A 13,149-nucleotide genomic window follows, 5' to 3' on the forward strand; every position below is an offset into this window, starting at 1 on the left:
GTGGGCAGGCTAATGTCAACATGAACTTTGGTTTTAGGTCAAATTGTACACAATAGCAACAGTAATAATACAGCGCACCACCCGTCCGTGATTGGGCGGGACAGTCCCGAAATGTACACAGCGCTTACTTTACCCCAGTATCAATTATAAATTGTACATTAATAAATAATTATTTATGCTGGAGATGTAGCAAAGAAAATTCTGACTTGCCACATTTAATTTGGTATTGCACAAAAGTTACATTCCGGTCAGATGTTTTCTTTCATATAAATCAAATATTTAATACTCATATAAATATCTCTCGCAATCTGGCTATACTTGATACTTCTGATCTATATCTTTCTTATCCAGAACAAAGACTAGTTATTAATCTTTTAATTCTTGCTAAAAAAAAAAAAAAAAAAAAAGCTATCCTTTGTATCTGGAAGGACACTGAACCTTCACTTGAAAAAATACACTGTCTTTATTTGGATAAATGTTCAGAATGTTCTGGTCTCTGGCATACTGTAATGGTTTACTTCCACTCTTTTGACTAGAGAGCACGAACATGTTCATGTGTTTATTTATTTAGGTCATATAGTTATGGAATTGCATAGCTCTATTTAATATGAACTCTTTTGGTTGATGTATTGTTGCGGGAGATCAATGTCTTGTGAGTGCTGTTGAAAAGTCAATAAAATATTGGAGCGATTCCCGCAGGCAGGTGCATCACTCAGGACGAGGCAATCCACACACAGGCGGAGGGCGGGCGCGAACCCGGGACCTCTCGCACTAAAGCACAGCGCCGAAACCGCTGTCTTTCTGTGTGATTACGTCACCTACCAGCCTTACTGCTGCCTTCCCCGTGCACGCTACATACACACAGTACTACAAAAAGTACTGTCCTTAAAAACAGTCAAGAAACTTGGTATACAGGACTTACATTTAATACAGAAGCATCACTTTAAATTAATGGTCCAATGTTGTTTGTTATTTTACGATTCGCCACCTCCAGCTGTAAATCACTCTCAATTTTGCGTGCAGCTTCGTAGCCAATTTCAAAATACGGGATACAACAAATTTTGAGATGCCAAACTTTTCTGCTACCCGTACTTGTTTAGCGTAGTGCTTCCAGAATCCAAACTGTATCGGCTATAGAAAGGTCTACAAGTTTTGAAGCCATGATGACGACGACAATCAGAAATGTACAGCTGCGTGCGCGCAATGTATTCGTGTGCGTGTCGTCGTCACAGAAATTTTAAAAATAAAAGCTGTCATTAAGCGGCAGACAGATTATTGCATATTACTTTTGCTAATACATTTAGGACCTAACGTTAACGTAAATACAAAAAAAAAAAAAAAATACACACATACGCGAACATGCAGAAAAACTTAAAATGTTATATTTTTAACGCAGCCATTTTTGAATTTCTTCGTACTACAGATTTTCCTTTGACTAAGACACCCAAAGTGAATGTTATGAATTGAGATTCCAAGTGTTTCTTTGGGGCTGAGCCGCTCTTTTGATAATGCAATAGCAATGTAACCCAAAGAAGGCGGCTTTGCTGTCCTAGTTATGTTAAAAGCCTTCACCGGCTCAGGCATTTACCGGCATGAGGCGGGCCTTACCAGATGGTTCAAGCCCTCTTTTTCGGGTTCTATTACTTCAATGGAACCCCGTGTCCATGTCTTATTGATACATTTTCCATAGTTTCTAAGGCATCTATGACGTTTTTAGATTGTATGTTGTATGAACTTCTAACCTAAGTACAGCTTAAACGGCTCAGGTGAGCACCTCACCTCATGCAACATTTTATGTTCTCCAGCAGATGGCAGCATTTGACCAATTCACAAAAAACATTGTTATTTCAGTCCTTTTTGTAGATGGCCATGGTAATTGTGTTTATTATTAGCTACGGGGATACCATTCCAGCTAGAGAATTGTTATCCAATTGTGATGCAACTTAATGAGAATTCTATAGCAAAAGTTGTTGAGTTCATCAGAATCTGGAGCAGACAGGCACCTGTCTGTTTGTAGTGATTATGTCACACATATCTTTATCTGTATCCTGAGAATACTGTGTTCAGTTCTAGTCCCTGCAATACAAAAAGAGAGTCCAGTGAAGAACAACCAGACTAATCCCAGGGCTTAAAGGAATTAGTTAAGAATGTTGAGCACACTGAATCTATTAAGCCTAGCATGAAAAAGATTAGGAGAGACTTAATCAAAGTATGTAAACTCTTACAAGGAGTTAACCCCAGCCAAACTCAGTACTGAAACCAGGACCAGAGGATCCAGTTGGAAGTAAGTGGAGATACTTAGAGCAGAGAGAAGGAGGCACTTCTCCACACAGAGTGCTGAGGGGATGGAATGGGTTACCAAGCCATGTTGTTGATGCTGAATCACTAGGATCCTTTAAGACCCCATTTGAAACGTCAGCTACGGACAGTCATTGGTTTTAGCCTTCATATGTGTTCTGTTCGCACAGTACTAAATCTGGTGCCACCCAGTGGGTATTAGAGACAGCACTCGGATATACGACACTTAGATGCATGTCAGTCGCGTCTTACCATCCTTGTATTAAGAAACAAATCAATTCCCATTATATATATATATATATATACAGTATATATAAACATTAAATAGAACTCAATATTTAGGCAAAGACACTCAGCACTGCTCAAAATGATTGCAAATCTGATCAAAGGTATGGAAAATTAGCTACTTTAATTTGTAAAATTGTGGTGCACTTTTCCAAAATGTGTGTCATAAAGCAAAAGAAAAATATGATTAATTGTGTAGCTCCCCACAAACCTTTGAAAGAGATTGTTTTTATCTGACTAAGTCTAAATTTAAGGTTGTTCATTTCCGAAGCTTACCTACTTTTTCAGACAAAGCACATTTTTTCTACACAGGTGGTAAGTTTCAGTTTATCAGCAAAACTTCCCATGTACTTTTCAAACCGTTATAAAAGCACTGTGAAGAGGCAGATTTCAAACCACGCAAAGTAGGCTGAGACAGAAACCTACAACCACAACCTCAAAGACAAGCTATCGAATGAGGAAACTGCACCGCTGCTGCAGTGACTCGCTGCACGTGCTTGTTACAGAGAACTTGGTGGGGACACCTGCCTCGCAGAGAGCTTGGTGAGGATGCCCGGCTCACAGAGAGCTTGGTGGGGACGCCCGGCTCGCAGAGAGCTTGGTGGGGATGCCCGGCTCACAGTGAGCTTGGTGGGGACACCCGGCTCGCAGAGAGCTTGGTGGGGACGCCCGGCTCGCAGAGAGCTTGGTGAAGACGTCTGGCTCACAGAGAGCTTGGTGGGGACGCCCGGCTCACAGAGAGCTTGGTGGGGACGCCCGGCTCGCAGAGAGCTTGGTGGGGACGCCCGGCTCACAGTGAGCTTGGTGGGGACGCCCGGCTCGCAGAGAGCTTGGTGAGGACGTCTGGCTCGCAGAGAGCTTGGTGGGGACGCCCGTCTCGCAGAGAGCTTGGTGGGGACGCCCGGCTTGCAGAGAGCTTGGTGAGGACGCCCGGCTCGCAGAGAGCTTGGTGAGGACGTCTGGCTCACAGAGAGCTTGGTGGGGACGCCCGGCTCACAGAGAGCTTGGTGGGGACGCCCGGCTCGCAGAGAGCTTGGTGGGGACGCCCGGCTCACAGTGAGCTTGGTGGGGACGCCCGGCTCGCAGAGAGCTTGGTGGGGACGTCTGGCTCGCAGAGAGCTTGGTGGGGACGCCCGGCTCACAGAGAGCTTGGTGGGGACGCCCGGCTCACAGAGAGCTTGGTGGGGACGCCCGTCTCGCAGAGAGCTTGGTGGGGACGCCCGGCTTGCAGAGAGCTTGGTGGGGACGTCCGGCTCGCAGAGAGCTTGGTGAGGACGTCTGGCTCACAGAGAGCTTGGTGGGGACGCCCGGCTCACAGAGAGCTTGGTGGGGACGCCCGGCTTGCAGAGAGCTTGGTGGGGACGCCCGGCTCGCAGAGAGCTTGGTGGGGACGCCCGGCTCGTAGAGAGCTTGGTGAGGACGTCTGGCTCACAGAGAGCTTGGTGGGGACGCCCGGCTCGCAGAGAGCTTGGTGGGGACGCCCGGCTCGCAGAGATCTTGGTGGGGACGCCCGGCTCGCAGAGAGCTTGGTGAGGACGTCTGGCTCACAGATAGCTTGGTGAGGACGTCTGGCTCACAGAGAGCTTGGTGGGGACGCCCGGCTCACACATGAGTTTGGTAAGTGGGCTTTAGTGGTGGACATAATCATAAAGCCAGCACATAATCCGGCACCATTTCTGAGAGAGGACCAGGACTGACTGGGGTGCAGGGGGTGTTCAGGTCAGGATTGAGGTGTACTCCGTCTCTCTCTCACAGTCTGTGTTAAAGTGCTATAACTTTGTGTTCCGGAGCTGCTCTTCAGTTCTAGTTACATAACACAGGCCATTTTTTTAAAATATATATTACTAAGCACCAGCACCATCTACTGGATAGCAGTGTATTTCAAGCAAAATAAAAGGAAACTTGGGTGGCAGATCACTAGATGGCTCTCTACAAAGAACTACTGTTTATATTTATGGCAAGCAACTACAACTGAAGAGCAGCTCCTTCATATAGAAAATCAATGCAAACTCACCTATGAAGGAATAAAGTCCATTTCAAATTAAAGTGCATTCTCAAAATAGTATTTTAATTTATTCATGAAAACTGTTGCAACCCTCCACCCCGACTACACCTTTATCCCCGGACTTTGGCCCCCCACTTTTAGAAAGGCTCCGGCACCTTCCCCCCCCCCCCCCACTTTTAGAAAGGCTCCGGCACTGTTGCCCCATATCACGATCGAACCATCTTGTTTAACTGTGTACTAGGTTTTCTTCATTTAAAGCTTTTCATTTTGTTCCCTAAACATACTGTGGTCCATTTTTATGGAAAAGTTCTATTTTAGTCTCATTGGACCAGAAAAAAAATGCTTCAGTTTCCTGTTCATATTTCTTGGCAAATTTCAGATGGCTTGTTTTAAGAATTTTCTTTAAAAGTTTGCAGTAAGTCTTCTGTGTTCAGATGCCTTGTGCAGTTCCTTCGTGCACGATTATGCCTGATGCTTCTGAATCTTTCTTGAAGTCCTTGGCTGTTTATCGTGGATAGCTGTCGGATGATTCTCCTACCTGCTGTACCCATCATTTTCTTTGGACATCCTCTTTTTCAAGCGCTTCAGCTGAATTTCCTTTGTGGTACTTCTTGATTATTGCTCTGATTGTGGGTTTTGGTATTCCAGATTTCTTTGATACTGTTCTGTAGTCATTTCCTTTGTTTGCTACGAGTGCTTTTCTCAAATGTGGAAATAATTACTTATTTTTCTTATATTAAGTGTAGGGTGTTAATACGGCTGCAGCTGCAGATCTCGGTCAATAGGAACAGTTCCAGCTGCCTTCAAAACTGCTTTGAAATGTCCAATCATTTTCCCCCTCACCTCAGCAATTCCCCACACAGCTGTAGTGCGATGAGGAGAAACAGTCCCTGCCAGTTTCTTCACCTCCCTAACCCACAGGAGTGCCAGAGCCAATACGACGTTCCCTTCAGAATCCCTAGCGAAGATAATTCCAGTACATCTTATCTAATATGTATTTACATTTTCACAGGTCTCACATTTTTCTATAAGGTGAGTTTGTTTTTTTAATGGTACTTTAAGCGCAGTACAGAAACCAGGAACAGTGGACACAGCTGGAAATTAAGTGGATATAGACTAGGACAGAGGGAAGGATACACTTCTTTACACAGTGAATGGGGAGGGTATGGAATGGGCTACCTAGTAATGTTATTGAGGCTGAATCACTGGGATCCTTTAAGACCTGACCTGACAAAGTTCTCAGATCAATCATCTGCTAGGAAATAGACGAGGTCGGATGGGCTGAAAGCCCTCCATTTGTTCTTAAATCTTCTAATGTTCTTATGAATCTTCTTATGTTGCATTAAGGAACGCAGTCATCTTTGAAAACAGGAAACGCAGCAGTTGGTGCTGGGAAAGTGAGCCAAAGTGTGATGCTGCTTGGAGTTTGAGTTCTAATAAAAACATACAAAGCAGAAATGTGGAATGTTTTGATTGACTTTACATCTTCCTTAAGAAATAGATAATAAGGGGGCTCCCGAGTGGCGCATCCAGTAAAGGCGCTCCACGTGGAGGGCAGAATGCTCTCTATAGTCTGGACGTCGCGAGTTCGAGTCCAGGCTATTCCTTTGCCGGCCGAGGACGGGAGCTTCTAGGGGGCGGCGCTCGGCCAATTGAGGGGAAGGAGGGCTAGGTCGGCTAGGATGTCCTCGGCTCACCGCGCACCAACCACCCCTGTAGTCTGGCCGGGCGCCTGTGGGCTTGCCTGTAAGCTGCCCGAGAGCTGCATTGTCCTCCGACGCTGTAACTTTTAGGTGCATGGTGAGTCCGCAGTGTGAAAAAAAGCGGTCGGCTGACAGCACACGCTTCGGAGGACAGCGTGTGTTTGTCACAGGGCTGGTAGCGGTGAGCTGAGCCTAAAAATAATTGGCCATTTCCAAATTGGGGAGAAAATAATAAAAAAATAATTGGCAACGACTACATTTAAAAAAAGAAGAAAAAAAGAGATAGATAATAAAAGAAACACACGTCTACTGCGCTCCTAACTAACAGCTAAGAAATAAATACCATTAAAACTGAAATGCACATTTAACATCATGTGTGCATCTTTCAAATAAGAGATATCTACGATGTTATGACAATACATATTACATCAGATGTACTGGAATTATTGTGTTAGTTGTATGCACTTTAAAGAGAAAGGAGCTTCAGCAGTTTCACATTGCTGTACCTCTTTGTGATATTTGCAATTGCTGTTCCATTACACTGAGTTTTCATGATTTCCTTTGACTTGAAAAAGTGTTTTTTGAAAAGCCCAGATCTTTAACAAACTTTCCAGAAGTTGTAAAATGGAAGTCTTTTTTTCATTTCATTGAATGCTGTTTGAGGTTTGCATGTGGAAAATACACAGTGTGGGCTGAATGTTCTTTGAAAACCAGCAAACATGTGAAGATGCTGGCCTGAAATACACAGAAAAGCCACACAACAGGATGTACATTTTACTGCAAATGCACTTTTTCTTATTAGTCCCTTCATCGGAAGGTAATAATCATCCTTGCCACAAACTGCAAGCTTAAGTGTCTGCTTCTTTGTTCAATTTGAGAGATATAGAATGAATTATTAGATTTAAAAACATTAATTTGCTAAAGAAGAATATAAGAAAAGTTTAGGAACAAAAAAGGCCATCAAGGCTCATCCTGTCCCAGGACACCATTCACCCAGACTAGTGCATCGAATTTGTTAGGACAGAATCTAATAGTTTTTTTATGTTCTTAGTGTTTTAGACGCTTCACCTGGTGGGCTAGTCCTGGAGTGTCACAGCACTTCTGGTTTTTGTTTTGCCCAAGCCCTAATTGATTCAATGATTGGCTTAATTGGTCAGAATGACCATGTGTTCCAGGTATTTAGCAATTGATGTTAAGAGATACCTACAAAACCTGCAGGATTGTGACACTCCAGAACCAGGGTTGCCTACCCCTGTGCTAGTCCACTCATTTTGAACTCAGTGTAAAACACTGCTTCCTACCATTTGTTCTAAACTTCCATTTACACCCTCTCATTCTTCCTTCTCTCCATGCTAAATCTGAAGCAGTGGATTTTATAAAGTCAATTCCCTCTGCTACTTCTGTTTCTATACTGAAGAGATGAGGTCTTTGGGATGTTTTTTCACACTAGGCAAAAGTTGCCAACACATATCATATCAGTTGTTCTATTCCATGCATGGCAAATACAATATGGCTCTTTAGAAGCACACAATTCAAGTTTTTAACGAGTTTGAAAAGACTGCAAGGACAATCTGTAACAGTCTGACAACATTCAGCATGCTGATGTTTAAACATGCAGGACCAATTTTCAAAGTTTACTCGAGTCTTCATTTAACTCCTATTTTTTGAAAGAGGTACATTTTACAAAACAAGAACCAAATAACTTACATGACATATTTCAAGCTTTTCATTTTGTCACACTAACATGATTCTCTACTTTCAAAAAATAGGAGTGAATTAAGAATGGAGGAAACGCAGTGAAAATGTCTTGTGAGCAGAAAGCTACCGCAGTAGTGTCTGAGTATAGTTGCTGTTACATTTTTTCAGTAAACTACCCTTTTTCTTTGTGTGTGATATTTTTAGAAGTAGCTAGAGAAGCTAGAGAGCTAGATAAGTCAGACAGCTCTGGTCTACTGTATTGATAAAAGTGCAAGAAACAGCTGAGAAAGCCTACACACATTTACAGTAACAAAGACACACAAATATATATATATATATATATATATATATATATATATATATATATATATATATATATATATATATATATATACTGTATATATATATTTGCCAAGCTGTTAAGAATTGTGTGACATGTCAATATGGAAATATTCTGTATGTGTACAGTCTCCATAACATCTGTTAACCTTGAAAAATACAATAACATCTTGGAATTGCCTCTCTAGTTTTCACCCCAATTTAGAAGTCAATTTAGCCCCTCACAGCAGCAACTCCCGACAACACCAGGAGAACTGAAGGTCAGTGGGCATCCTCCGATCCCCAAGCCAATCACCTCTTTACACCCAGGAGCTCCACAGCGGATGTGAGCTGCCGGCCGCTGGAGGACAGTCCTGCAGGTGTCTGATTGAGCTCACCAGGCATTGGCCAGCAATTTGGAGATAGTCCCTGACGATCTTACTGGATTGCCAGAGCTTCCTGTGGAATCCCCAGCGAAGAACAGCAGCTTCACACAGCAATAACCACCACTGCTCTGACTGTACGACTCACCCTGCACACCACGCGGTCGTGCCTTTACCAGGAGAGACTCTGAGACCCATGAGTCAGATCTTCTTTGGCAAGGTTGCCAGTGTATATTTACGCTAGGCAATGTGTGTACTATCTATTATTGTCAGCTGTGATTGACAATATCGCCTTGTTTAACATATCCCTTAGGCTGCTCCACACTCAGTGTTTTTTGTCTGTTTCTATAAATGGGCTTCATCATGTGAATCGTCCCCCTCCAGTTCAGGGTGGGTCAGCACCTGTGTTTTATAATGTGGATTGAAGTTGCTTTCAAAGCCGGCCAGGCTCCCGCTCTCTGACGAGGAGTCCGTGTGGTCGCTGTCCCCGCTCTCCTCCGCCCTCGTCAGGGCTGTGTCCTCGGCAGGGGGGGGTCCAGCGCTTCTCTCCAGCACTACCAGCACCTTCACTTCATCCTCTTCTTCACATTTCAGTGCTTGTAGAGGGATAGGAGCCTGGAATGTGTATTGAAAATACTATAGCAATTAATTATGCATGTTGATAAAACATGTGTTTCTTTCAAAACTGCACATTTGAGACCTATATGATGATTGGATGTGCATGGTGGAACAACGACTATTTTGTTAGCTTTAACCTGTGACCTGTATGTAAAAAATACCCCAACCTTAACCCTAAACAACAAGACGAATATATTTCTCACGATAACTGATATTTCAGACATGTTCCTCAGGGCTTTGTATTGTTAAACAATCAAGCAGAAAGCATACCTGTGCAGGGAAGTTCATTGCAGAACTGCATTCTGGACTGGGTATTGCAGACAACAATACTTTCTTTATTCTGAAAAAAATGGGTTCATTTTATATAATGCTGAATTGTATATTTTATTGTAATATTTAAAGCTAATATAGTCACTCTTAAGCCATTTAAAAACCCTGAATGAAAATAAAGGGGAAGTCTCAATTTAACATTAACTATAACTATCTTGTTCGAGCTAACCACCTGTTCAAACTTCTGTGTTTCATGTTGTGCAATTGAGCTCTGATGTTGTGAAATGATGGTGATATGCGATAGAAACACAGAATGCCACATAGAAAAGTCAAGATTTTAATAACCTGGGTGGAATTTAAAGTTACATAATGTATGTAGTTTAGATTCACTTTGTATAATGTTCTGTTTCAGGCATCCCATTCTGGTGACATTTTTCTTAAAACACCCCTGAGCTCTCAAAGTACAGCTGCTACACCAGAGTGTAACCATTACCCTGCCCCCTGGCAACACTCTGCCCCTAGTGGATGGAAGTAAAAAAACTCCACATCTTCAACATCTATTAGAAGTGTTGCAGGGGAACAGATTAATGGTTACACTCTGGTGTACCAGATGTACTTATAGGTTAGACATGATTCTGAGAGCTCTACTGGGGTCACAGGGGTGCTTCAAACTTTTATTAAAAAGTCACCAGGATTTTCTGACCGAAAGAGAAAATTATACAAAAAGAGTCTAAACAAGACAGAAATGCATTAAATTGAATATTTATTGGTGTGGAAGTTTAACAAAACAGAGCGTACCTTTGTTTTTGTTTAATACTCCTAGTATAATCCTAGAATAATTTCTTCAGGCTGTTTTTGAAAAAGCCATCTACAGAATATTGTTTGTTTTTAATGATACATCATCAAATTGGAGTCGTGGCTCTGCAACATTATATACCGGTGTGGTAGAACTTTGAACTACATGAAATCGGATTTAAACATGTTCAGCGACTGGCTGTACATGTATAGGCCAGCAAATTAATGAAGAGAATTGATGGCACCTTGTATCACAAAGACACTACATTTATTGTTCTTATATTTTTGTATTCGTAAATTAACTTATATTCTATACGAAACCAAAAATACCTGATGTGTTGTAGGCAAGCACAGTACAACATGACACGGGCAAGCATGACATCATCTTATAATTACTATACAGTACAACATGACATCATCTTGTAATTACTATACAGTACAACATGACATCATCTTGTAATTACTATACAGTACAACATGACATCATCTTGTAATTACTACACAGGCAAGCTGCTTAACGTTAACATTCATTCAAGAAGTTCTCAAATTAATTATTTGCACATCCCAAACAATTAAAAGTTAAAATACATTAACGTGATTGTAGCAGGGCAGAAGAACGTGTGCTGGAAGGACCAGCATGGTACTTGTTTTGGGTGGAGGTATTCTGTGAGCGAGATTTGTTTTTGTTTAAACTTTTATTTTTGCCTCTGAGCTGTGTTTTTGTTTATCCAGTGATATACAGATTTAACAGTAGATTAAATACAGGCTTTTGTAGAAACACAGGCACTGTAGGAACTGAAGGGCTGTTTAGCCTATCTGTCTGTCAATAATCTCTATGGTCTCTGAGTTTTGTGTATGCCCACCTGACCCCTAAGGGGTTAATTTGCACGTGAGCACGTGGCTCTGCTTGCAGTCAGGAACACATTCCATCAGAGTAAGTGCTTGATGGGGATGTTATTTTGTTTACAGTTTCTGAGGAGAGATGCTTAAAATAATGTTCATGGTAAAATTGCATATACAAGCCTAAAGAAATTATTCAAAGTAACAGGAATGTTAAACAAAAATGAAGGTAAGCTCCTTTTTGTTAAACTTCCACACCTGTAATTATTTACTTTAATATTTCACACACGTTAGCTTGCTGCTCATTCTCTGCTTGTCGATTCCAAACCCAGCGCCTTACCTTTTGATGGCCAGGACTCCTGTGAGAGACAGTGTGCAGACACTGATTGCTGCTATAGTCCACTGCAAGATGCTTCCTACAACTACAAAGGGATATGTATTTGCCGGAGAAATTGCAGGAATTCATGGTAACAAACCCATCCTTACAAATTCCAAATGAGCACAAATACACAAGAACAGAAGACAATCCACAAACGAGAGGAGGCCATTCAGCACATCTCAGCTCATCTGGTTTCTAGCAGCTGACTGATCTCAGAACTTCATCTCCGCTCATCTGGCTCCTAGTAGCTGACTGATCTCAGAACTTCATCTCAGCTCATCTGGTTCCTAGTAGCTGACTGATCTCAAAACTTCATCTCAGCTCACCTGGTTCCTAGTAGCTGACTGATCTCAGAACTTCATCAAGCTGGGTCTCCTCATGTAACACTTTACACTTGATGACATGACATTTCTTTTGCCATGTTTCTACCCAGTTCTGTATGTAGTTTTAATCATTTAGGATTTCACATTCCCCCAAGTGTTGTGTCGTCTGCAAATTCAACAGTCTTGTTATTTATCCCCATGTTATTAATCTCTTACGCTGGGCTGTGGTTGGGGCATGTTGTTATCTTTACTTCTAATTTAGAATGTTTGGGTTTACTTCTAATTTAGAATGTTTGGGTTTACTTCTAATTTAGAATGTTTGGGTTTACTTCTAATTTAGAATGTTCCCTCACCTGTTTTATACATTTTTAATAAACCCTGATACATTCCCAGGAAATTTTACATGCAATAAAAATTGAAAATAAAAGGCCTTGTCGACTTGTCCATTTACTTTCTAAGGCAGAACAGTCCAGTGCTGTACTGCAACACACTTCTGTGTATATCTTCAATGATTTCCCTAAGTGATATCAAGTGGGGGTAGAAATCAGTTGTATGACTGATACAAGTGAGTGATAATAACCAGAGTGATTTTCCTATCAGCAGCGTGTCCCCCCTGACTCCCATTATATTGCGTCTGGGACATTTCAATGAGGTGATAATAAGACTCACAGTGAACCATGCCTCTCACCTGTATCAAAGGCTAATAGAAACCCTGGAACAGATCCCCCTGCTATGCAATGGTAGTATTATATGAATCCAAGTCCCATTACTGACCTGCTCCAACCACAATCTAAAACAGCCAATACTACTGCTACAGTATGTAAAACTTGATTTCCATTAAATACAAGAAATGAATATATGAAGTGATTATAGAAGTGATAGTAAGAGGATTTTGACTTTTCAAAAGAGCAAAATGACATTAGTTAGTAAGTAGAAACAGCAATAGAGAATTATACAAAACACACACTGACCGTTATTACAGGGTATACAATTATTCTTTTAATCTGAATCTAAAGATGTATACTAGTTTCTGGATAACATTATTTTCATACTGTGACAGGGCAGAAGCCCTGCTGCTCTAAACAGTGTGTGTGTGTGGGAATGCCAGGTTGGCAGGGATGGGGTTAAATCTGTCCCTGCCAGCAATCACAGGTGTGGCCATTCCCCAGTTAGGTCATTGATGCTAACTGGGGAGTGGCCACATGTATAAAAGGAACCTGAGTCTCTTTCTGTT

General features: G+C 41.9%; 1 long non-coding RNA gene across 1 annotated transcript; it reads right to left on the reverse strand.

Annotated features, from left to right (window-relative positions):
* Positions 1-8,408: 8,408 nt before the first annotated feature.
* On the reverse strand, positions 8,409-12,229 carry LOC131721878 (uncharacterized). The gene is made up of 3 exons (XR_009319951.1): positions 11,554-12,229; positions 9,579-9,648; positions 8,409-9,305 (listed from the first exon to the last, which is right to left on the reverse strand). It is a non-coding gene; the product is annotated as an uncharacterized LOC131721878 (long non-coding RNA).
* Between the last annotated feature and the right edge of the window lie 920 nt (positions 12,230-13,149).

The sequence above is a fragment of the Acipenser ruthenus genome, chromosome 49, assembly GCF_902713425.1.
Source record: "Acipenser ruthenus chromosome 49, fAciRut3.2 maternal haplotype, whole genome shotgun sequence".
In the NCBI taxonomy this organism is placed as follows: Eukaryota; Metazoa; Chordata; class Actinopteri; order Acipenseriformes; family Acipenseridae; genus Acipenser; species Acipenser ruthenus.